This window comes from Microcaecilia unicolor, chromosome 1, assembly GCF_901765095.1.
Source record: "Microcaecilia unicolor chromosome 1, aMicUni1.1, whole genome shotgun sequence".
Lineage (NCBI taxonomy): Eukaryota > Metazoa > Chordata > Amphibia > Gymnophiona > Siphonopidae > Microcaecilia > Microcaecilia unicolor.
The window spans coordinates 183639191-183662031 of record NC_044031.1 but is presented as its reverse complement, the minus strand read 5'-3'; the positions used below and the strand labels follow the sequence as shown (position 1 = coordinate 183662031).

The 22841-nt window shown below is 45.2% G+C and overlaps 1 protein-coding gene across 1 annotated transcript in view; it reads left to right on the top strand.

Annotated features, from left to right (window-relative positions):
• Positions 1 to 12661: 12661 nt before the first annotated feature.
• CHADL (chondroadherin like) overlaps positions 12662 to 22841 on the top strand; it is a 72109-nt gene continuing 61929 nt past the window's right edge. Inside the window, exon 1 of the mRNA XM_030189981.1 lies at positions 12662 to 12812. The gene's annotated coding sequence lies outside the window, so the exon portion shown is untranslated. The remainder of the gene's footprint in view (positions 12813 to 22841) is intronic.

Genomic DNA, 22841 nt, shown 5'->3' with positions numbered 1-22841 from the left:
TGTGAGTAAAATGCAAATAAAATAAGCCCTGTGCAGGAACTCAGCTTCATAGCTACCCAGTCAGCAAACTCAGATAAGTATTTGTTACACTTTGTTCTTAATTCGTTTATTTTTTTTCCCTATAAGTGTTTGTTACTCTGTGGTAAACTCCATTTTCTCTATCTCTGCTTCCTTTCAGGCTACCTACGGCCCGAGCAGCTATGCCTCCGACTAAACAGGTAAGAACTATATAGCATTTTGCTTTGACTGTGCAACCTGAGTTCTCAGCTTTGTAAAGACTAGAATGGCTAAAAAAAAAAACCCACAAACTTAAAATAAAGTAATCTTAAATGAAACCTTCTTTCTTCGTCAGCTCGTCACCTGCTTGCGGAGGGTACCATGGGAATCTGGAACTGGCACCAGGAGCACAGACTGGAGGTACCTACTACCTTACTAATAAAAACCCCCAAAAAGGAAAATCATCTCTTCCTGTGTAGTGCTAGAGTATATCCTTCCTTCCAGCAGGAACCTAATTGTAACTAGCTTGCCCAAGCAAATAAAAAGATAAGCATGAGTACCCATTTCTTCTCCCACCCAGTTGAACAGTGTCTCTCCTCCTGGGCTAGGACAGAGATGCCCAGCTAAGTCAAGGATGCCCCTACTCCCACCCTTCGGCCTTCACTTGCAGATACCTGTGTCTTCTACAAGGGCTGACCCAGAGGTATGCTTGGCCACAGCTTTAAGTGAGGCCACCAAAGAAGCTTGAGAGGTTTGCCAACAGGGAAAACTTTTGTACTATTTTTCCCCTTTGGCAAATTCCTGATCAGGCCCAAAGCCTAACTTCGTCACATGTTTTCCTTTAAAAACTCCCAAAATTTCCAATAAAATTCCTTCACAACCACGTAAAAAATTCGTTAAAATTCCCCTTTAATGGAGCAAAAATACAATTTTCTCAAGACCAGACCCTCATAGCCCACTTAGGGGAAATCCCTCGAGACCACTATCACCAAAAATGAACCATTTAAAATTCTCCCTGGAGCCCTGTTTAAACGCGACCCTAAAACGCTATTTAAAAGTTAAAATAAAAACACCACCACTCCAAAGGACCTCTCGTCTGGCTCCCTTGAGGATGATAATGCCACCTCTCTCTCCAAATCCAAACGGGATGGACCCTCTTTGGCTCTGGGGAAACACCCGCGACTTTCTGCAGAGTTCTGCCAAGCAGCCTAAAAAAAAAAAAAAAAAAAAATCGAGGCCCTGGCTCAAGTTTGGGCCTACTTCAGGGTCCGGAGCCACACTGAGCATGTCTAGAAGTTCGCACGTACACAATTTTCTCCAGTCTGGCCTTTCTCCTGCTGAGCTGCCTCTGCTTTCCCCGCATTTGTAGGCAGTGTGCCTTCACGGCAGGTCGCAGCTGCAGTGATTTTAACCTCTGTCCACCTGCCCTCCCTTATCCCAGCATCTCTCTCTCCCTCTTTCCCCTTCCCTCCATGACTCCAGCCTCTCTCACTCTCTTCTCCACTGCCTTATCCAGTTTCTCTCTTCTCTCCAGGCCAATTTCTCACCTAGCATCTCTCTCTCTGTCTACCCCGCTCATGCGGCATCTTTTTCTCTTTTCTTCTTCCCCCTCAAGGTCCAGCATCTTCCACCCATGCCCTCCTGAGGTCCAGTAACTCTTTTTAGTCCCTTCCTTCCCCCCCCCCCCCCCACCTGATGCTCTTCCAACCTTCTCATTCATTGCCAGCAGTGTGAGTGATCAAGGCAGGCTCGTCCAAGAAGGTTTCTTCATCGTGCCACCTCCTCTGACACAACTTTCTGTTTTCACATAGGCGGGTGCCGCAGAAAGAAAGCTTCCAAGATTGGCCTGCCTTGATCACTGACAGTGCCAGCCAGTAATGAATGAGAAGGTTGGAAGAGCATCAGGGAGGAGGCGGAAGGGACTAAAAAGTTACTGGACCTTGTGGGGGGGGGGGGGGCAAAAGTGGAAGGTGCTGGAGATGCTAGACCTTGGTGCGAGGGGAGTTTGAAAGATGCTGGACAGGGAGTGAGGCACCTTGTCCTGCTACTTTCCTCCTGAACTATGTAACGTGGAGGGGCATAATCGAACGGGGGCGGCTATCTCTAATGACGGCTCCGTCAAGCGGCGTACCCGACTGTATTATCAAAACAAGATGGCCAGCCATCTTTTGTTTCGATAATACGGTTGGGGCCAGCCAAATCTCAACATTTGGGCTGCCCTTAGAGATCGCTGGCGTTAGAGATGGCCTTCATTGGTTTTCGCCGATAATGGAAACTAATGGTGGCCATCTCAAACCTGTTGGATTATTTGTAGTAAATAATTAGCAGATTTTAGTACACACAGCTTCAGCTTTAGAAATGTTAATTTCTTTCTTCATCTCTCTCTCATTCACCCCTGAATAATTCACTGCTGAGTCACTTTAAAGTTGAAGTAACAAAACATCTGTTTACTCACAGTTTGCAGTTAGATTATAATCAGACAGACTTATATATACATATTATTATACATTTGTATTATCAGCTCCTTCCATGTGCTTAGATGGTAATGGATGCTCACACCACCATAGATCCTCTCAGGTTAGGAGAGATCATGAGCTCCATGTGCTCCATGTGCTGTATCTGCTGTGTCTAAACCCCCACAGGAAGTTGCATAGCTGTGTGACCTCTCTAAGTAATTCACATCAGAGGTCACAGAGTAATCACAGAGAAATAATAGGTGACAGGCAATGCATGTAAAAATACAATTACATTCCAACAAACCCCTTCTCATGCATAACTGTCATGCAATTATTTATTCATACAAAGTCCAAGCTTTATACGCAGATTCACAAAATGTTCTCTGGGTAACGGTTTGGTCATGATGTCAGCTGTCATCTCACTGGTGTGACAATAGTGTAGACTGATGACCCCTTCTTTCGCCAACTCTCGCACGTTGTGGTATTTCGTTGCGATGTGCTTGGTGCGTGACTGAACCTTGTCATTCTGTGACAGTCGGATGCAGCTCTGATTATCTTCCATTATCTGGATTGGTCTCTGTTCAGCTATTCCGAAATCCAGCAAAAGTTTTTCAATCCACATCAGTTCTCTGCACGCTTCCGATACGGCCACGTATTCAGCTTCTGTAGAAGACAAACTCACAATACTTTGTTTATGACTGGCCCATGAAATTTGTACATTTCCATACATAAACACATATCCACTTGTGGATTTATAATCAGAATGATCCCCTGCCCAATCTGAATCACAGTAACATATTAGTTTTGGATTACTATTGGCTGAAATCTTTAATTTACAATCAATGGTACCCTTTAAATACCTTACCATCCTTTTAACTGCAGTCCAATCTGATTTGGTAGGTGAGCTGACCCTTCTGCTCAAAATTCCTACTGCATTTGCTATATCAGCCCTGTATGTGGTAGCTAGATATATAAGCTTACCTATGGCTGATCTATATTGGATGTTATCTGGTAAAGGTTCTCTTACTGTTTCATCCTTCAGAAAATCAGTGATCATGGGAGTGCTTACAACTTGGGCATCTTGCATACCTAAACCTTCAATAAGCTCATTTATTTTCTGCTTCTGGCTTAGAAGATAAGAACCATCATTTTGTTTCTCAATTTCTATACCAAGATAGTATGACACATTACCAAGTTCTTTTATCTCAACATTGAGGTTTAAACACTTTACAATGTCCTTGTACTCTTGCTCACTTTCGCTTGCAATGAGCAGATCATCAACAAAAGCTAAAATGTATGCATATTGTCCATTTGTGCACCTAGTGTACAAACATTTATCTGCTTCACCTTGCTTAAATCCTAAATTTGTCAATATTTCATGCAATTTATCATTCCAACATTCTGCACTTTGCTTTAATCCACAAAGACCTTTGTTTAATTTACACACTAGCTGTCTTTGTTTTGTATTTATGAAACCTGTTGGTTGTTCCATGTACAAGTCTTCAGTTATATCTCCGTGAAGAAACGCTGTTTTCACATCAATGTGTTTGACTTGCATGCCTTTTGAGACTGCAATGCTCAGAAGTGTTCTGATTGTCGTGTGTTTCACTACAGGTGCAAACACTTCATCAAAATCTTCTCCATATTTTTGAAGATATCCCTTTGCCACTAATCTGGCTTTATACCTTTCCACTTTTCCTTGTGCATTCCTTTTTAACTTGAATACCCATTTGCATCCTATAGCTTTCTTGCCAGGAGGTAATTTTGTAAGAATCCAAGTATTATTTTTATCCAATGCATCAATTTCTTCTTGTGCAGCTTTACGCCATTCAGCAGCTTCTTCTGCTGACATTTTCTCAATCTCATCCCATGTTAAGGGCTCTTGAGCTTCTGCTGACTTTGTTAGGTAAGACAGTCTTGGGGGTGGAACACCTTTGTTTTCCCTGGATGAGCGTCTGACAACAGGTTGGTCTGACCTTTCCGCATCCTCTAAATCTGAGAGTCCTTCTCCAATTGATTCCCCTTCTCCAACTGTACTGTCTTCTTCAATGATCCTTTCTTTGTCTGCTTCCTCTGCCTGTTCCTCGTTAGATACAGGTGAGTTGCTTTCAGACATCTGCCTTGGTATGGCATTTATATACACTGGCATGTCTATTATGGTTCTAGTTTCATATTCTGGATGATAAGGCTCATCTGGGATAATCCAGCCTTTATCAACCCTTTTGTTTTCATCAAAATATGTAACATGTCTTATGCCAACAATGCCAGTTTTCAGATTCAAAATTCTATATCCTTTGTGTCCTGGAGCATAGCCAACTAAAATGCCCCTTTCTGTTGTGGAATCCAGCTTATGCCTTCTTTGCTTTGGTACATGAGCATATGCTGTACTTCCAAATGTTCTTATGTGTGACAGGTTTGGCTTCCTACCATGCCATGTCTCATGTGGTGTGCGCTCAGCGCCTTTAGTTGGCATTCTGTTTTGTAGGTACACTGCTGTGAGAATGGCTTCCCCCCATAGTCTTTTAGGGAGATTGCTATCTGACAGCATACATCTGGTCATTTCCACAAGTGACCTAAATTTTCTCTCTGCAACAGAATTTTGCTCTGGTGTATAAGCTACTGTTGTGATATGTTGAATGCCTTCTTGTTCTAGAAATGTGCGCATGCTTTGTGAAGTGAACTCACCACCATTGTCGGTCTGAAGAACCTTTGGTTTTCTTTCAAATTTATTGCTCACCATGGCTACGTATTTCTTCAGCATGTCTGTGACTTGACTTTTTTCTTTCAGCAAATAGGCCACACAATATCTAGAGAAATCATCCAAGAATATTAGCACAAATCTGTTATTTCCCAATGATGGGATATTAAACGGTCCACATAAGTCACTGTGTATTAAGTCCAGCACTTTATTACTCCTATTTCCTGTGTATGCAGGAAATGAGGGTCTCACACCTTTTTGAGTAACACAGTCTATGCATTTCTCCATTTTACCAGCATCTGCACTTATCTGAATGCCGGTGGCCAGTTGCTTACTGTAAAGATCCTGGATCACCTTAGAATCACGATGTCCCAGGCGGCGATGCCAGATTTCCAGACTACATTTACCATCATTCTTCCTTACTTGCGCCATATGTGAGGCTTCACCTGAAATGCTCAGTTTATAAACATCATTATGCATAAAAGCTTCAGCATACACTTCATCATTTTTAGAGATTGTGCACTTACTGTTTTCAAAATGAATCGCAAATCCCTTCTTATCTAATGTAGATACACTAAGCATATTACAAACTGCTTGGGGAATATACAAGACATCACTTACAGGAATTTCTTTAACTTCATTAGACACTTTGCATTTTAAGAATCCAATACCTTTTGCTTGGATCTTAGCAGTCCCTGCGTTTGCAGTTTTAAGAATACCTTCCTCTGGACACATTTCCTGAAAGAAATCCTTACAATTGGTTAAATGGCATGTGCTCCCTGAATCCAAAATCCAAGTACTTTCATTTGAATTATTATTTACCATAGTCAAAGATTTTTCTGCCATTAGAAAGCCCTTGTGTTTATCTTTGTCCTTCATACATTTCCTGGTTTGAAAATTCTTTAGTTCCATTGGCTTAGGTGAGCTAGAGGGAGTGTTTTGTGTTTCCTTACACCATTTAGATACATGTCCCTCCTTTCCACATGAGTAGCAAATCAGCTTGCCCTTGGGTGGAGTTTTCCCATAGCTCCGCCTTCCTCTGTTCTTTGCCAAGAAATTTGTTTCATTTCTCTCTGACTTGCTTTGAGAACACATCTCCTCAGAATCATCTATTATGCATTCCTGCCTTAGTTTTGATGTTGTCTGTTCAAAAGATTGCCCTTCAATGGCCTCATTTACAGACCTAAAAACATCAAACTTCTTTGATAGTGAGGTAAAAAGAAATGCTCTTTTCAATGCATCACACATGGGAATTCCAGAAAGTTCTAGCTTTTGAAATGAAGATATAAGATGCATAATGTGATCATTACATTTACTTTTATCCCTTAATTTGGTTTCATTCAACTCTGCCAACCAAATTGGTTGCTGCTTTGCATATGTAGTTGCATACATAGTTCTCAGTTTATATAAAATGTCCTTTGGTGTATCTTTTCCCTCCACTAATATGGCTTGTTTCTCTGAGAGAGCTTCCAAAAGCATGCACTTCACATAATAGTTTGCATTGTCCCATTCAGCCATATTTTCAGCTGTTCTGTCTTGGTCTAAGCATATATTTAATCCTTTTGCTCGAAGGAGACATATGAATCTTAGTTCCCACTGCCGATAATTAAACTCAGTTAATTTTGGCACCTTGAGAGAATAGAAAAATGGTGAATTTCTTCCCTCAGCCATTTTCTTAGCCTTCTGTCTGCTGTGTGGGGGGAGAGAGAGACAGACTGAATCTTTCCTTTAAAACTTAAGAGAAAAATGTGGCCTTTTTTTCTGCCTGGTAATATTTCTCTTCTTTTTCAATTCCTGAGCCCTGGGCCCATAACCCTTTTGTTGGATTATTTGTAGTAAATAATTAGCAGATTTTAGTACACACAGCTTCAGCTTTAGAAATGTTAATTTCTTTCTTCATCTCTCTCTCATTCACCCCTGAATAATTCACTGCTGAGTCACTTTAAAGTTGAAGTAACAAAACATCTGTTTACTCACAGTTTGCAGTTAGATTATAATCAGACAGACTTATATATACATATTATTATACATTTGTATTATCAGCTCCTTCCATGTGCTTAGATGGTAATGGATGCTCACACCACCATAGATCCTCTCAGGTTAGGAGAGATCATGAGCTCCATGTGCTCCATGTGCTGTATCTGCTGTGTCTAAACCCCCACAGGAAGTTGCATAGCTGTGTGACCTCTCTAAGTAATTCACATCAGAGGTCACAGAGTAATCACAGAGAAATAATAGGTGACAGGCAATGCATGTAAAAATACAATTACATTCCAACAAAACCCAGCCAAATCCAAGCCATTTGGTCATGGGAGGAGCCAGCATTTGTAGTGCACTGGTCCCCCTCACATGCCAGGAAGCCAACTGGGCACCCTAGGGGGCACTACAGTGGACTTCACAAATTGATCCCAGGTGCATAGCTCCATTACCTTGGGTGCTGAGCCTCCCAAACCCACTACCCACAACTGTACAACACTACCATAGCCCTTAAAGGGTAACGGGGGGCACCTACATGTGGATACAGTGGGTTTCAGAGGGCTCCCATTTACCACCACAAGTGTAACAGGTAGGGGGGGATGGGCCTTGGTCCGCCTGCCTGAAGTGCACTGCAGTACCCACTAAAACCTGTTCCAGGGACCTGCATAGTGCTGTGATGGAACTGGGTATGACATTTGAGGCTGGCATAGAGGCTGGCAAAAAAATGTGTTTTCATTTTTTTTTTGGGTGGGAGGGGGTTGGTGACCACTGGGGGAGTAAGAGGAGGTGATCCCCTCCGGTGGTCATCTGCTCAGTTCAGGCACCTTGTCAAGGCTTGGTCGTGAACAAAAAGGGACCAAGTAAAGTCGGCCAAATGCTTGTCAGGGCCGGCCTTCTTTTTCCATTATCGGCTGAGGCTGGCCATCTCTTAACCACGCCCCCATCCCGCCTTCGGTACACTGCTGACACGCCCCCTTGAACTTTGGCCGGCTCTGCGATGGAAAGCAGTTGAGGCCGGCCAAAATCGGCTTTCGATTATACCGATTTGGCCGGCATTAGGAGAAGGCTGGCCATCTCCCGATTTGTGTCAGAAGATGGCCGCCCTTCTCCTTCAAAAATAAGCAGGATAGTAACATAGTAGATGATGGCAGAGAAAGACCTGCACGGTCCATCCAATCTGCCCAACAAGATAAACTCATATGTGCTACTTTATGTGTATACCTGACCTTGATTTGTATCTGTCATTTTCAGGGCACAGACCATAGAAGTTTGCCCAGCACTAGCCCTACCTCTCAACCACTAGCCCCGCCTCCCACCACTGGCTCTGCCACCCAATCTCCTCTAAGCTTTTGAGGATCCCTTCCTTCTGAACAGGATTCCTTTATGTTTATCCCACACATTTTTTAATTCTGTTACCGTTTTCATCTCCACCACCTCCCACGGGAGGGCATTCCAAGTATCCACTACTCTCTCCGTGAAAAAATACTTCCTGACATTTTTCTTGAGTCTGCCCCCCTTCAATCTCATTTCATGTCCTCTAGTTCTACTGCCTTCCCATCTATGGAAAAGATTTGTTTGCGGATTAATACCTCTCAAATATTTGAATGTCTGTATTATATCACCCCTGTTTCTCCTTTCCTCCAGGGTATACATGTTCAGGTCAGCAAGTCTCTCATACGTCTTGTAACACAAATCCCATACCATTCTTGTAGCTTTTCTTTGCACCGCCTCAATTCTTTTTACATCTTTAGCAAGATATGGCCTCCAAAACTGAACACAATACTCCAGGTGAAGCCTCACCAATGACTTATAAAGGGGCATCAACACCTCCTTTCTTCTGCTGGTCATACCTCTCTCTATACAGCCTAGCAACCTTCTAGCTATGGTCACCGCCTTGTTACACTGTTTCGTCGCCTTCAGATCCTCAGATACTATCACCCCAAGATCCTTGTCCCCGTCTGTACATATCAGACTCTCACCACCTAACACATACGTCTCCCATGGATTTCTACTCCCTAAGTGCATCACTTTGCATTTCTTCGCATTGAATTTTAATTGCCAAACCTTAGACTATTCTTCTAGCTTCTGCAGATCCTTTTTCATGTTTTCCACTCCCTCCGGAGTGTCCACTCTGTTACAAATCTTAGTATCATCCGCAAAAAGGCAAACTTTACCTTCTAACGCTTCGGCAATGTCACTCACAAATATATTGAACAGAATCGGCCCCAGCACCGATCCCTGAGGCACTCCACTACTCACCTTTCCCTCATCCGAGCGAATTTCATTAACCACCACCCTCTGGCGTCTGTCCATCAACCAGTTCCTAATCCGGTTCACCACATCGGGTCCTATCTTCAGCCTGTCAAGTTTATTCAAGAGCCTCCTGTGGGGAACCAGGTCAAAAGCTTTGCTGAAATCTAAGCAGATTACGTCTATAGCACATCCATGATTCAATTCTTTGGTCACCCAGTCAAAGAATTCAATGAGATTCATTTGGCACGATTTACCTTTGGTAAAACCATGTTGTCTCGGATCTTGTAACTTATTGGCTTCCAGAAAATTCACTATCCTTTCCTTCAGCATCGCTTCCATTACTTTTCCAATAACCGAAGTGAGGCTTACCGGCCTATAGTTTCCAGCTTCTTCCCTATCACCACTTTTGTAAAGAGGGACCACGTCCCTCTTCACAAAAGTGTATGTGCCATAGCAATGCCTATGATTTTAATAGTATCATCAATAATAACACCTAGATTCTTTTCCTGGGCGGTGAATGTGGAACCTTGCGTCATGTAGCTATAATTTGTGTTCCTTTTCCCTACATGCATCACTTTGCACTTGCTCACATTAAATGTCATCTGCCATTTTGATTTCCAGTCTCCCAGTCTTGTAAGGTCCTCTTACAATTTTTCACAATTCTCTTGTGATCTAACAACTTTGAATAACGTTGTGCACTCAGCAAATTTGATCACTTGTTATCCCCATTTCCAAATAATTTATAAATTATTATTATTATTAGTTATATTTGTATCCCACATTTTCCCACCTATTTGCAGGCTCAATGTGGCTTACATAGTACCGTAGAGGCGATCGCTAATACCGATTTTAACAAATACAAAATGAGGTTGTGGTAAAGTAAAGTTCATGTGTGACAGATACCTTAGGGAATCATAAGAAGGAAGAGTTAAGTTATGTCCAGTATGAGCTTTGGTTTTGTTGTGTTGCTGGGTTAAGGCATTTAAGTTGGATCGTTAGTTTTTAGTAATTTCCGGAAGTTCACGTGGCCATATGTTGTTTTCACGGCTTTTGGTGTTGCGTTCCATAGTTTTGTGCTTATATAGGAGAAGCTGGATGCATAGGTTGATTTGTATTTGAGTCCTTTGCAGCTTGGGTGATGGAGATTTAGGTATGTTCGTGTTGCTCTTGATGTGCTTCTGGTTGGTTGGTCTATGAGGTCTGTCATATATCCTGGGGCTTCTCCGTAGATGATTTTGTGAACCAGGGTGCAGATTTTTAACATGATATGTTCTTTGATTGGGAGCCAGTGCAGTTTTCTCGTAGGGGTTTGGCGCTTTCAATTTTCGTTTTTCCAAATATAAGTCTGGCTGCTGTGTTTTGAGCAGTTTGGAGTTTCTTTATGATTTGTTCTTTGCATCCCGCATAGATTCCTTTGCAGTAGTCTAGATGGCTTAGTACCATAGATTGTTAAAAAGCTGTGATCCCAGCACAGACCCCTGGGAAACCCCACTATTTACCTTTCTGTTTTAAGAATATTGACTATTTAACCCTACTCTCTGTTTTCTATCTTTTAACCAGTTCTTAATCTAATAATGCAGGATGAGGTTTTGCATGAGTCTACAGGGCAAGAATTTTATGTTTATTTTATCTCTCTAGAATTGTTCTACCAAATCACTTAATCCTACCAAGTCATTTAATGCAGAACAGGATTAACCTGTGGTAATCCCTGACTGGAAAGGAAAACCAGCACAGAAAGAAGCAGCAGATAAAAAGTGCAGCTCAGGATTCCTTTTGCAGGCAGGAGGATAGACTTCTGTGGTCAGCAGTGATTCTTGTTCCTTCCCTTCACACTCACCTTTTTCCTGGCAGCAGCTGACTTTTCCCTTTGAGACTGCCATTGGAATGCTTTTATGATTCACTTACATATACTGATATTGTCCTGACCTAAGGAAGAAGCTTCTCATTTTTAAAATGTGGTCAAAAATGTATTGTTAGTTCAATAAAAAGGTATAATCTTTTTTTAATTGTTTGTTTGTTTTGTTTCTATTTGTTACTAGGGCACCAAAGGCAGATTTTTGCCATTGAATTAGCACATTTGAGAGGGCCTCGACACATGTCTGGTTTACCTATCCCTTAATCCTGCTCTGATTTAGGCCCAGATGCATTAAAGACATTGGTAATTCCCGTTCCCTACCGATTCCATAGTGAATCGGTAGGGAACGGGAATGCATCAACGATAGGGAATGCAAATGAGCTACTCGTTGTAGCTCACTTGCATTCTCTAGTCCTTCGGTACCTGAGTCGGAGAATCGGGACGTCCCTTTAGATTAGGCTCCTCTTCCTGGTCTCTTCAGCCAATCAAAGCGGGCTTAGCTGGCTGTTGTCAGCGAAACGCGCTCTGATTGGCTGAAGAGACCAGGAAGAGGAGCCTAATCTAAAGGGACGTCCCGATTCTCCAGCAACCAGAAAAATAGAAAAATTTCGCTGTGGAGGGGTAAGTGGCACGGCAAAGACTAAATAGAAGGGGGGAAAAAACCACGAGCGCTGGCAGAGCAAAAAAAAAAAATGCGAAAAAAAAGACCTCTCTCAGAAGCGCAGGGAGAGTATGTCCTTAAAAGATGCCCCTCACATGCGCTCCCTGCTTTTTTTTTCTTTTTTACCTTTTTTGGGGGCCCTTTTCCTTTCTGATTCCCTCACAGGAGCCCTAACAAGAGGTCAGACATCTCGTTAGGGTTCCTACGGTAAGGGAATCGGAAAAACGGTAGTGCATCTCATTATAATGGGCTGCAACGATAGTGCAGCTCATTACAATAGCTTTTCAATCATTTGCATTCCGTTTTCGTTGCCTGCTACCGTGGCAGGGAAAATGCCCTTAGTGCATGCCCGGGGTGCACTACTTGCGTTTTAAACTGGCTGGAACCAGTTTAAAACGCAAGTTGTGGGCTCATTAGGTTTTGTGCATCTAGGCCTTAATGTATTCATGCTCTGAAGCCTTCCTCTCTCTTCCCCACATTTCTGCACGTTAGACTGACAAGCTGTTTTTGCAACTGGACAGTTCATTCATATGAAATTGGCAGAAAAATGTTAGCTCTTAGTTTACTTAACTGTGCAAACACAAGGAAGAAAAAGAAGCAAAAGAAAAAAAAAAAGGAGAGAAGGGAATACATTATTTTTAAAAAGTCGCAGTGTGGTTTGTGGTCCCTGGAGAGGAGGGGGCTGGAAGTTTTCTAACTGCCCTGTGAAATACAAACCCTTCCAAGCACACACAGCCCACTTCTGTCTCTCCCTCTCAGCTTCTTACCGTCTTCCCAGGACTGTGCATTGAGTTATGTAGAAGAAGAAAAAGACATATCTCTGGATTATTTTAAGTTCATTCACTTTTTTTTTTATTATTAAATTGCATTTTTACCCGTATGTGTCGTGGCCTCAGTCCTAGCAAAAACCTAAAGGTGAGTTCAGACTCTTTGTGACATTCATCCATGCTATCCTCATGGATTCTGTGAATATAAAAAAATCTATTTGGGAGAGTTTATGTGGATATGTTTTGGTATGCTTCATGTTTGCTGGCTGTGAATGTTGAAGATTTGTTTCCAGTGAAGTGTAAAACTGGACATCTACAATCTTTTAAACTGGTTTTAGTGTCCTAAAGCAAGTGCTTTAGATGTAGTTACAGTTTTTGGTTTTATTGAAGCTGGCGGTTCAGGTAGTGAATTATAGTGTCCTACATTCTCTGGTTTATTTTATAGAAGCACAGGGAAGGAATGACAAGTGCTGGTAGACTGGGTAATGACATCTCAGACTTGGAGTTTCTAATAATAGAGACAGAACTGCATTTTGAGATTGTCTTTTTACGGGAATTATCTAATTGCAAAAATCTTAGAGTCCAAATCGTCCAACTTCGAGACAACTTGCTGAGAAAAGAAAGAGGTGTTGTACAGGACCTTTTAGAATAAGCTCAGTCCTTTTAACCACTTTCCGTACGTCAAACAAAGGGCCCTCTTTTATTAAACCGCATTAGCAATTCCCACATGGCACATGCACGGAAATTCAACTGGTTTCAAAAGGATATCAGATGTAGAAGGCTGTGGCCCAGACTGTTCCAGTGCTGAATTTATCCCACCAGAGGAAATACCTTCTTGGGACAAACCTCCAAGGGAAGATACAGGTGGTTAAAGGGACAGCCTTTCCCCTGATCTAAATGAGGCACAGAGTCCATGCTAGTACTTAGAGAGGGGGATATGGCACCCTTAGTGAAGGGGACCAGATGTTTTTCAATAGGACCTGGAGTAGAGATGCAGTATAGTGAGCCTACAAAGCTTAGGGGCCCTCTTACTATGCCACGTAAGCGTCTACGCACACCCAATGTGCTCCAAAATGGAGTTAGTGCATGGCTCTTGTGGTAATGTTTTTGGCGCGCGTCCAATATGTGAGTCCGAAAAATAATTTTTATTTTCTGCCACGTGTATTGGATGTGCGCCAAGTGGCATTTGACCCTCATAAGTCATTACCGCCCGGTTATAACATGAGACTTTACCGCTAGGTCAATGGCTGGCGGTAAGGTCTCTTACCCAAAATGGGCAGCAATTTTCATTTTGATGCACGTCCACTTTCAGCAAAAATTTTAAAAAAGGTCTTTTTTTACAGGTGCGCTGAAAAATGATTCTGCGCACACCCCAAACCCGCAGGCCATTTTTCAGTGCACCTTAGTAAAAGGACCCCTTAATACAGCCAGGATATAATCTCTTCAGAAAGCACAGGTTAGGTAGAAAAGGGAACAAGTAGCACTTTATGTAGAACTGAAATTTTTACACAGAACTGGAATGCGCATGCCTACGTGGACCTAAGGAAAAACATCTATGTTTGACTTTTCTGTCATCTCCTGAAAATTTAGTGTGGATCTCTTGCAAAACCAAATATGTGGCATAACTGTGGACACATTTTCAGAACAAAAATATGCGTTGACGGGAAAAAACAAACAATCTAGTCATGATCCCTTTCAATCACCAGATATTTCCTGAAACATTTGTGTGGACTGGTAGTGAAACTAGCTATTAAGTGGTGTAATTGTGCATATATTCATGAAATGGAATCCACAAAAAAAAAAGAAAAACACACACACTTTCATAACCCTCATCCTTGATACGTCTAAAAGATTTTGTGTGGATCAGATGTAAGACAAAACATGTTATGTGGCAGAATTGTGCATGTGTATTTGTAATACATGGTTACAAAAATACCCCTGTTAGAATCCTCAAGTCCCCCCTGTCATGACCTGAGAATCTAGTGTGGATGCAAAACAAAAAAATGATCAGAGAGGCCCCATGCCATTTAAATCACCTGTCTGGGGATAACCGGATAGTGCCACTGAAAATGTCCAGTTAGTGCCCAAGTCGAATCTGGCTATTTGGGGGCATTCTGGGGGCGGAGTCAGCACTTGGTCGGTTACATGCCAATATTCAGAACTTAACTGGACCAGGTAGTCACATAAATAAGACCACACAAAAGTCAGTCCTATCTTTTTGTGATTCACCATAACCTGTTAAGTGTGAATCCACACTTAACCAGCTTTATTTTCGCCACCCCCATATACCCAGAAATTCAATGCCAGAGCTCAGACATGGCCCAGCATTGAATTTCCAAGTATAACACTGGATCGCCGCCAGCTGAATATTAGGCCCAAATACATTAACCATCTCCTCAACTTTTACAAAAGACTCTTGGGTGGCCTCCCATCCCTCTACCTTTTAGTTCTCATACTCTGTTTACCTAATGATATAAACAAAGCAGGAGTGACCCCCAGTTGCTTTCACACCGCTGGTGCTTTGCTCCAAAATGGTACTGGCCTGAGATTAACCAGTGCCATGCTCAGAGATGACAAACCTCACACATTAGGAGTGTGTCACACAGTGGTGTAGGAGGGTGGGGGTGGTGGGAGCGGTCTGCCCCAGGTGCACGCTGCAGGAGGGGTGCAGGGAGCAGCCACGTGGTTGTAGGCTCTGCTGTTACTTCCTGTTCCGGGGCAAAGGGAGCAGGGAACCAGCGGAGCCGACAGCCGCACAGCTGCTCCCAGCAGGTAAGAAGAATGCACCCAGAGGGTGGGGGCTTGGAGGTGATGGGTGGGGGGGGGGGACGCTGCACCAGGAGGAGTGTCGTTGCACCTGGTGGGGTGTTGTGATGCACCCGGTGGGGGGGATGCAGTTGCAATCTGCCCCAGGTGGCAGCCGACCAAGGAACACCACTTGTTCATTTGGGAGCTCTCACTCTTACACTCTTTGAACCCTATCTCTCACTCATCAGAGCTTCAGCACCATTGCACTGATCCTTTCTTTCATGAGAGGCGAGCCTTAGGAGTAGTAAACTAAGAGGGGCATAATCGAAAGGGGCACCAAAGTTTTCCTGAGGACGTCCTCACAGGACGTGCCGGCGAAGGGGCGGGGAAACCCATATTATCAAAACAAGATGGGCGTCCTTCTTTTGTTTTGATGATATGGTTGGGGGCACCCAAATCTTGACATGTAGGTCGTCCATAGAGATGGTCGTCCTTAGATTTGGTCATTTCTGATTTTCAGCTATAAAGGAAACTAAGGACGCCCATCTCAGAAACGACCAAATGCAAGCCCTTTGGTCATGGGAGGAGCCAGCATTCGTAGTGCACGGTTCCCCCTGACATGCCAGGCCACCAACCGGGCACCCTAGGGGGCACTGCAGTGGACTTCAGAAAAAGCTCCCAGGTACATAGCTTCCTTACCTTGTGTGCTGAGCCCCCCAAAACTCACTACTGTACACCACTACCATAGCCCTTACAGGTGAAGGGAGGCACCTAGATGTGAGTACAGTGGGTTTGTGGTGGGTTTTAGAGGGCTCACATTTACTACCACAAGTGTAACAGGTAGCGGGGGGGATGGGCCTGGGTACGCCTGCCTGAAGTGCACTGCACCCACTAAAACTGTTCCAGGGACCTGCATACTGCTGTCATGGAACTGGGTATGATATTTGAGGCTGGCAAAAAATATTTAAAAATTTTTTTTTGAGGGTGTGAGGGGGTTAATGACCACTGGGAGAGTAAGGGGAGGTCATCCCCGATTCCCTCCGGTGGTCATCTGGTCAGTTCGGGCACCTTTTCGTGGCTTGGTCATAAGAAAAAAAGGACCAAGTAAAGTCTTCCAAGTGCTCATCAGGGACGCCTTTTTTTTCGATTATGGGTCAAGGACACACATATGTTAGGCACACCCAAGACCCGCCTTCGCTACGCTTCTGACACGCTCCCCGGAACTTTGGTTGTCCCTGCGACGGAAAGCAGTTGGGGATGCCCAAAATCGGCTTTCAATTATGCCGATTTGGGTGACCCTGAGAGAAGGATGCCCAATTCCCGATTTGTGTCGAAAGATGGGCTTCCTTCTCTTTCGAAAATAAGCCTGTAAGTGATCCAAACAGTAAGAAGAAATCTGAGCACACCTTCCTGCCTACTGCTTCCCCTTGCTCTGTCCCATTTCTCCTTACTAAAAGTACATGTGTTCTGAAACTGATGTAAATAACTTTTTTCAGCTCAAAATTTACCCAAATTGCTCCCCACTTTGCATTCTTTCAGAGACTCCAAAGAAAAGTTAATATCATTTACTGCTACCTTGATTCATTTGTAAAACAATGCTACACTTAAATCATTCTAGATACCCTGAATGTAAGGTCTGAAAAGTCTCTCTTTGGCCTTTAGTCTCACTCTTCGGCAGGCACATCTCACTCTTTGGGATGCTTCACCCTTGGCATTTCTGCATGCACCACTGGAGTTCCTCCTGCCCCCAATTCCATCAAGCAACATGAGTGGAGGAGAAGCATCCCCAGGTGGGAGGGCTTCTGTAAAAGTTAGGGGGAGTAGCAGGAATTTCTTTGTTTTACTTCAGTTGCACTGAAATGAAATGAGGGAAACAGAAATGAAAAAAAAATATGAGAGAAATTAAATAATTAAAATTATTTTGCTTGCATACCCTTGCAGGTAAAATCAATTAATGTAGCTGTGTTTAAAGAAAGGTTTGGACAAATTCCTAGAGGAAAAGTCCACAAACTGTTAATAGTTCAGTATTACTGCTAGAGCTCTCGGCGGCCATTTGGGATTCCGGAGGCTCAAAGGTGGGGAGCAAGTGGGCATTGCTCCTGCCCCACTAGACACCAAGAACCCCTGGTAAGTCCAAGGACTGTGTCAGGGGGATGGGAGGTAAGTGGGCTTCTGGTCCTAGACCAATTTGTGGGACATCAAGCCCTGGGGAGGCAAGGAGGAGGCTGGCATGTGTCAGGCATGTGCCCCCATGTGGGTGCCTCCAAGGAAGGAGATCTGCTCTTATAGGGAGGGGGGCTGTTAGTGCCAGGAAGGGAAGTAGTCATGACGGGGGGGGGGGGGGGTCTGCTCTTGTGGGGATGGATGCTGTTAATGCAATGGCAGGGTGTCCAAAATGTGGGGGAATACTGGATTTCGGGGGCCTGAAATCTCAGGATTTAGAGCTGCTTCTGAAGCAAGTCTTGGAATGGGTCTAAGTTCTGACATCTGGATTTTCCATTATGTGTATTGTCATCCCACCCAGACCACTTCCTCTCTCCACCTTCATGCCATCTAGACATAGTGAGCCGCCATACGTCTGAATGACACCTGTTCTGAGATGTTTAAAGACTGCTATTTAGAGGTGTGGCTGCTTCCAAAACAACCAAAGTGTTTCTCTTTTTCAAAGGCCCTGTAGTTCCTCTTCTCCCAGCTCACACAAATCAGTGCTGGTAACCTAACACTATAAGCCTTCACCACAGCTACCTGGGATATCTACTCTGCAAGAGCATAAGAAGCTTGAAATGCACCTTGTGCGACACGCCCCCCCCCCCCCCCAAATGCTCCCAGCATGCTCCCACCCTACCCACTTTTTACATGCTAGCAAAGGAAGTCAATGGAAAGGGTGCAATTTTCATGCCCCAGCTTCCCTTGTGCCCTGTGCAGCCACACCTGCTGCATATGGCTAGCTGCAACCCTGCTGCTCTATATTAGTATAGCAAATATCACCCCATGGAAACTAGGACTTAGGAAACAATGTGTATACCACAAACTATTCACCCCAAAACCTGCAAACTTCATTGTATTATTAAATCGAAAGACACATCAATATTTTAAGGACAAAAGATCTCAGTGGCCTCATACCCCCATTAGGAATATAACTAGCCATCAATATGAAACAGGTGGGAAATCAGGAGACGAAAGGCAAATTTTGGTTCCAAACAAGGCAACTTTATTGCTAGCAAGTGAACAGCACCGAGTAGCCTCGGGACACTGTGTGTCATAAATCATCTGACGCTTACATTTATACTTCCCTACTGGGCCTGCGCATTTGGCCCCTTACACGTCATACTTGTCATGCGCAGTAAACATTTGTAGTTCTTACAGTACAAAATTGTAGTCCCAGTACGTACACACGTCATAACACTGAAATGATACTGGCAAGAAAAACGAAACTTAGCAGCTTATTCTATACACACACAATGCTCCTTTCTAGCACAGGAGATAAGGTGCGGCTCAGGAATGCAGGGGGGGTGTCAGCACCCTCCAAGGTCGCCTATTCAGATGGCGTTGCTACGTGCAAGCTGGTCTTGTATAGGCCTTGCAAACTACTGTTACAAGCTATATATCTAATAGCCCTGCATTCTGTCTGTACATTAGTAAACAGCAAACTTGTCTTGTTAGTAAACAGTAAAACTGGATAAGGCACAAATGTCCAGTGCAGTAATAAGGTGTGGCCAAATAGCCAAAAGCAGAGGTAGAGTGCATAAGTAAAAGTCCATCAGTAGGCACAAAACATGAGGTTGTCCTGTTGCTCAGTAGTATTCAGGTAGTACCGGCGTTCCACTCCTTCATTCCCCCCTTTTGATACTTGAACATCCATTCTGGTGGAGAGTATCACCTCCATGAACCCTAAAAAGGAAAGAAAGGACAAGGATAGTTAGCGAGGGAGGCAACAAGCGAGCCCTAAGCCCTTGCGCAGCCGTTGGTTGCTTCGCCGGGGTTGAGACGGAGGGCCCCTAGTGGAATCCCCCCCCCTTTGTAGCCGGTCTTTTGCTGGCACAAGGGTGATGGCCCATTGAGTGACTCAGGGGGTTCAAAGTGCATATCAGCCACAAGGTGCTTCATCGTCAGCTTCATCAGACTGGGGAATGGGGGAGTACATCTGGAGAGCCATAAGTTGGGCAGCAGCACGGCGGTCAGCGATATTTTCCATGGTGGAGCGGAGACACCTGAAAACTAAGGGGAGAGACAAAGGTATTATTAGGCAGGACAGCAAAAACAGGCCACCCATGACGAGGAGGCCTTGCAGGCTCCCGGAGGTTGGGAGCCAGCTGGTGAGGGAGGAAGTCCAATCCCACGCACTGTTCCAGGTCTGGACGGGGACGTGGGCTAGTTTGACCATCCGGTCAGTTATCTCCCTGATGACATGGCTCTGGTCATCAATCTGTAAGCAGCAATTACTGAGGTTAAACTTGCCACACACCCCGCCCTCCTGGGCTAAGAGGTAGTCAAGAGCCAAGCGATTTTGGTAGACGGCGGTAATGAGCTTAGTGTTCTGTCGAGCTAGGATATTGAGGGCCAGGGCAGAATCGTTAGTAAGGATTTCGAGTACGGCCTGTAGGCGAATAATGCGATTCAGCATGTAGATAGGGGTGCGGTACCCGTATGTACCATCTTCAGCCCATGTGGCCGGTCCATAGTAGTGAATGATACGTTCAGGCGGCCACTCGTTGTCCTTCCAGTCTCCAATCTGTACTTTGGGCTTGATGATTGGGAAAGACCGTTTTCGTCGGGTAGGGTTATCAGGCCCCTTTTCCACGTATAGGGGGATTCCCAAAGTTTCGCCGACTTGTATGGGCAGAAGGAAAAAACTAGGTCGGACCGTGCCCAAGAGGCAGGTACCGTACCAGCGGGTCGGGAGTTGTTCATAGGCCCTGCGTCCGCAGATATAGTAGTAGCCCGCCGGGGCTACCCACTTGAGGGAGGCGTTCCCTCCGTATGTCCATGTCGTGTTCAAGGTGGGTTCTGTCCAGATAGGCTCCGGGGCGGGCAGGTTGTCCGTTTGCCACCAGGTCGTCCGGCTGCCATTATACTGAAGAACCCCCGTACAAGCAGAGTCTCCCACTGGTACAGAGTAACGCTTCGATGGCGCTCGACTAGCGCAGAGGGTACCTATGATATTTGTTCTCAGGGCCCATTCGTACGGCTTCGGCCGTTGGGGAAAGGTAATGTTAGTGGTGTTAAGTGCATCCCATGTGTGTTGTCGGATCTCTCTCGCTTCCCAGGGCCATTGTTCACCCATGTCGGTACCTCCACAGACGAAACAGTTGGCAATTCCGAGGGAGAGGGCGATGTTTTCAGCCAAATTGAGGAACATATTTCGGGCTTCTGGGGAAATGGGGAATTTAGTTTCGGTCTGCTCAGCACGAGCAATTTCATCAAATACGTCTTGGTAGCCGACAACAGTAGTCTGGTAGTGCGTAGGAGGCTTCGTTTCGAGACTCTGATATATGGTAATATATGTCAACGGATCCATTCCTCCGCCGTCAATGCCGAGGCCCCACGTTCCTCTCCAGGGCCTGTCGTGTCCTCGGATGGGCCAGTCTAGGGACACATAGTTACCAGAACCTCGACGAAATTCGCCCAGGCCGGCGCATCCGGCATATCCTCCTCCCGTATAAGCACATACTCGGTCCCAGCCCGAGGCTCGAGTGTCGCCGGCGCATGGGAGCCACACCCACGGGGAGCAGCATCTCATGTCTGGACTGAAGGGGCAGACATACTTGTGGTCCTTAACGTATGCCTCTCGCCAACTCTGGCTACCACACTTGCGAGACCAAGGGTGCTTGTCCATGGCGGCACAGACGTCGAAGGTGAGGGTTGCTACAGTTTGGATGCCACCGACAAGGATACGAGTAGAATTAATGTAATATAGAATGCCATCTCCCTCGACTCCCGGAGGTCCGGCCACATACGCAGGGAGTCCTACGCTGAGGGTGACATTGTAGTATCTTGGTTTGGTAGGGCTGTGGCAGATAGTGAGATTTCCTTGGAGGCATCTGTGGAACTGTTGGAGGCCATTCGGAGTGATGAGGGCACAAGTCGGGAGAAACTGGCAATCGCCTTCCGGGGGCTGCGTCTGGTGAATGAGGGTAGTGACTAGGTGATATCCTCCCTCTATATGGTGGCGCACGAGGCGCAAACATTCAGTGCAATTCAGGCTCAGGGTGGCAGGATGATAGCTCGGAACTGCACACAGGAGAAGGAAAATGGTCAGCATTATATATGTGGTGGGAGGTATCCGAGCTTTTGCAGCAAGAAGATAATGAGGCCCACGATGAAGGCTGCGATAAAGAGAGAGCCAAAAACGCAGTGGGTCCAGAAACTGAGTTCCTGTTGCTGGGCAGGCATGAATCTGGTGGTTCACGTCTTTCTTAGAGTCAGCCGTAATGGAGCGTCAGGATGTTGGTGCGCAGTCCAACGCTTCAGGGTGCTGCTAGTGGGAGCAGCAGGCTTCAATCGGGTCCAATGTATCCACACTGGGCTTCCTGCAATTTTAACAGCGGTGGAGGTCGTTAGGAGAACAAGGGAGGGCCCCTTCCATTTTGGCTTGAGGCAGTCAGATTCATCCCACTCTTTTACCCAGACCTCGTCTCCCACCCTGAACCTGTGCGTAGGATTGGTGAGGACCAAGGGAGCTACTCTTTCAGTGTACTGCTGGATGTCTTGCACTACCTGGTGTAAGGCTCTCATCTGTTTCACTAAGGAACTCTCACCCTGTATCTGCAAGGAATCGGGAAAGGAGGGTAGTGGTGGTGGCCTAGCATACATCATCTCGTAGGGAGTAAGGCCGGTAGCCTTGGGGGTACACCTAAGATGCAGCAAGGCCAGTGGAAGCAGGTCGGGCCATTTGGCTTTTGCTTCTTGGCATAGCTTGGCTAGCTGGTTCTTCAGGGATCGGTTAGCCCTCTCCACTACTCCACTGCTTTGGGGTCTCCAGGCACAATGCAACTTCCAGTCGAGGCCCAGTCTGGTACTGAGCTGTTGTGTTACTTCGCTAGCGAAGGCGGGACCGTTATCAGAGTTTATTTGCTTGGGGAGGCCGTATCTGGGTAGGATTTGATGAAGCAGTAGGGAGGTAACTTCTTTAGCCATTTCCGTTCTAGTAGGCTGGGCTTCAATCCATCCGGTGTAGGTACACACGGCGACGAGGATAGCTTTGTAGCCGCGCGCCGGGGGCATGTGTGTGAAGTCAATCTGGCACACGTGGAAAGGGCTAGTGCCTCGGAGAACATGTCCTGGCATAGGGCCGGGCCCCGTTCGAGGGTTGTTCCGGGCACAAGTCGCGCATCGGCTGGAAGCGTTTTTGGTCCACAGGGATAGTTTGTTGATGTAGTAGGTCTTCTCAAGTAAGCGCCCCAGGGCGTCCCTTCCCAGGTGGGTGCGG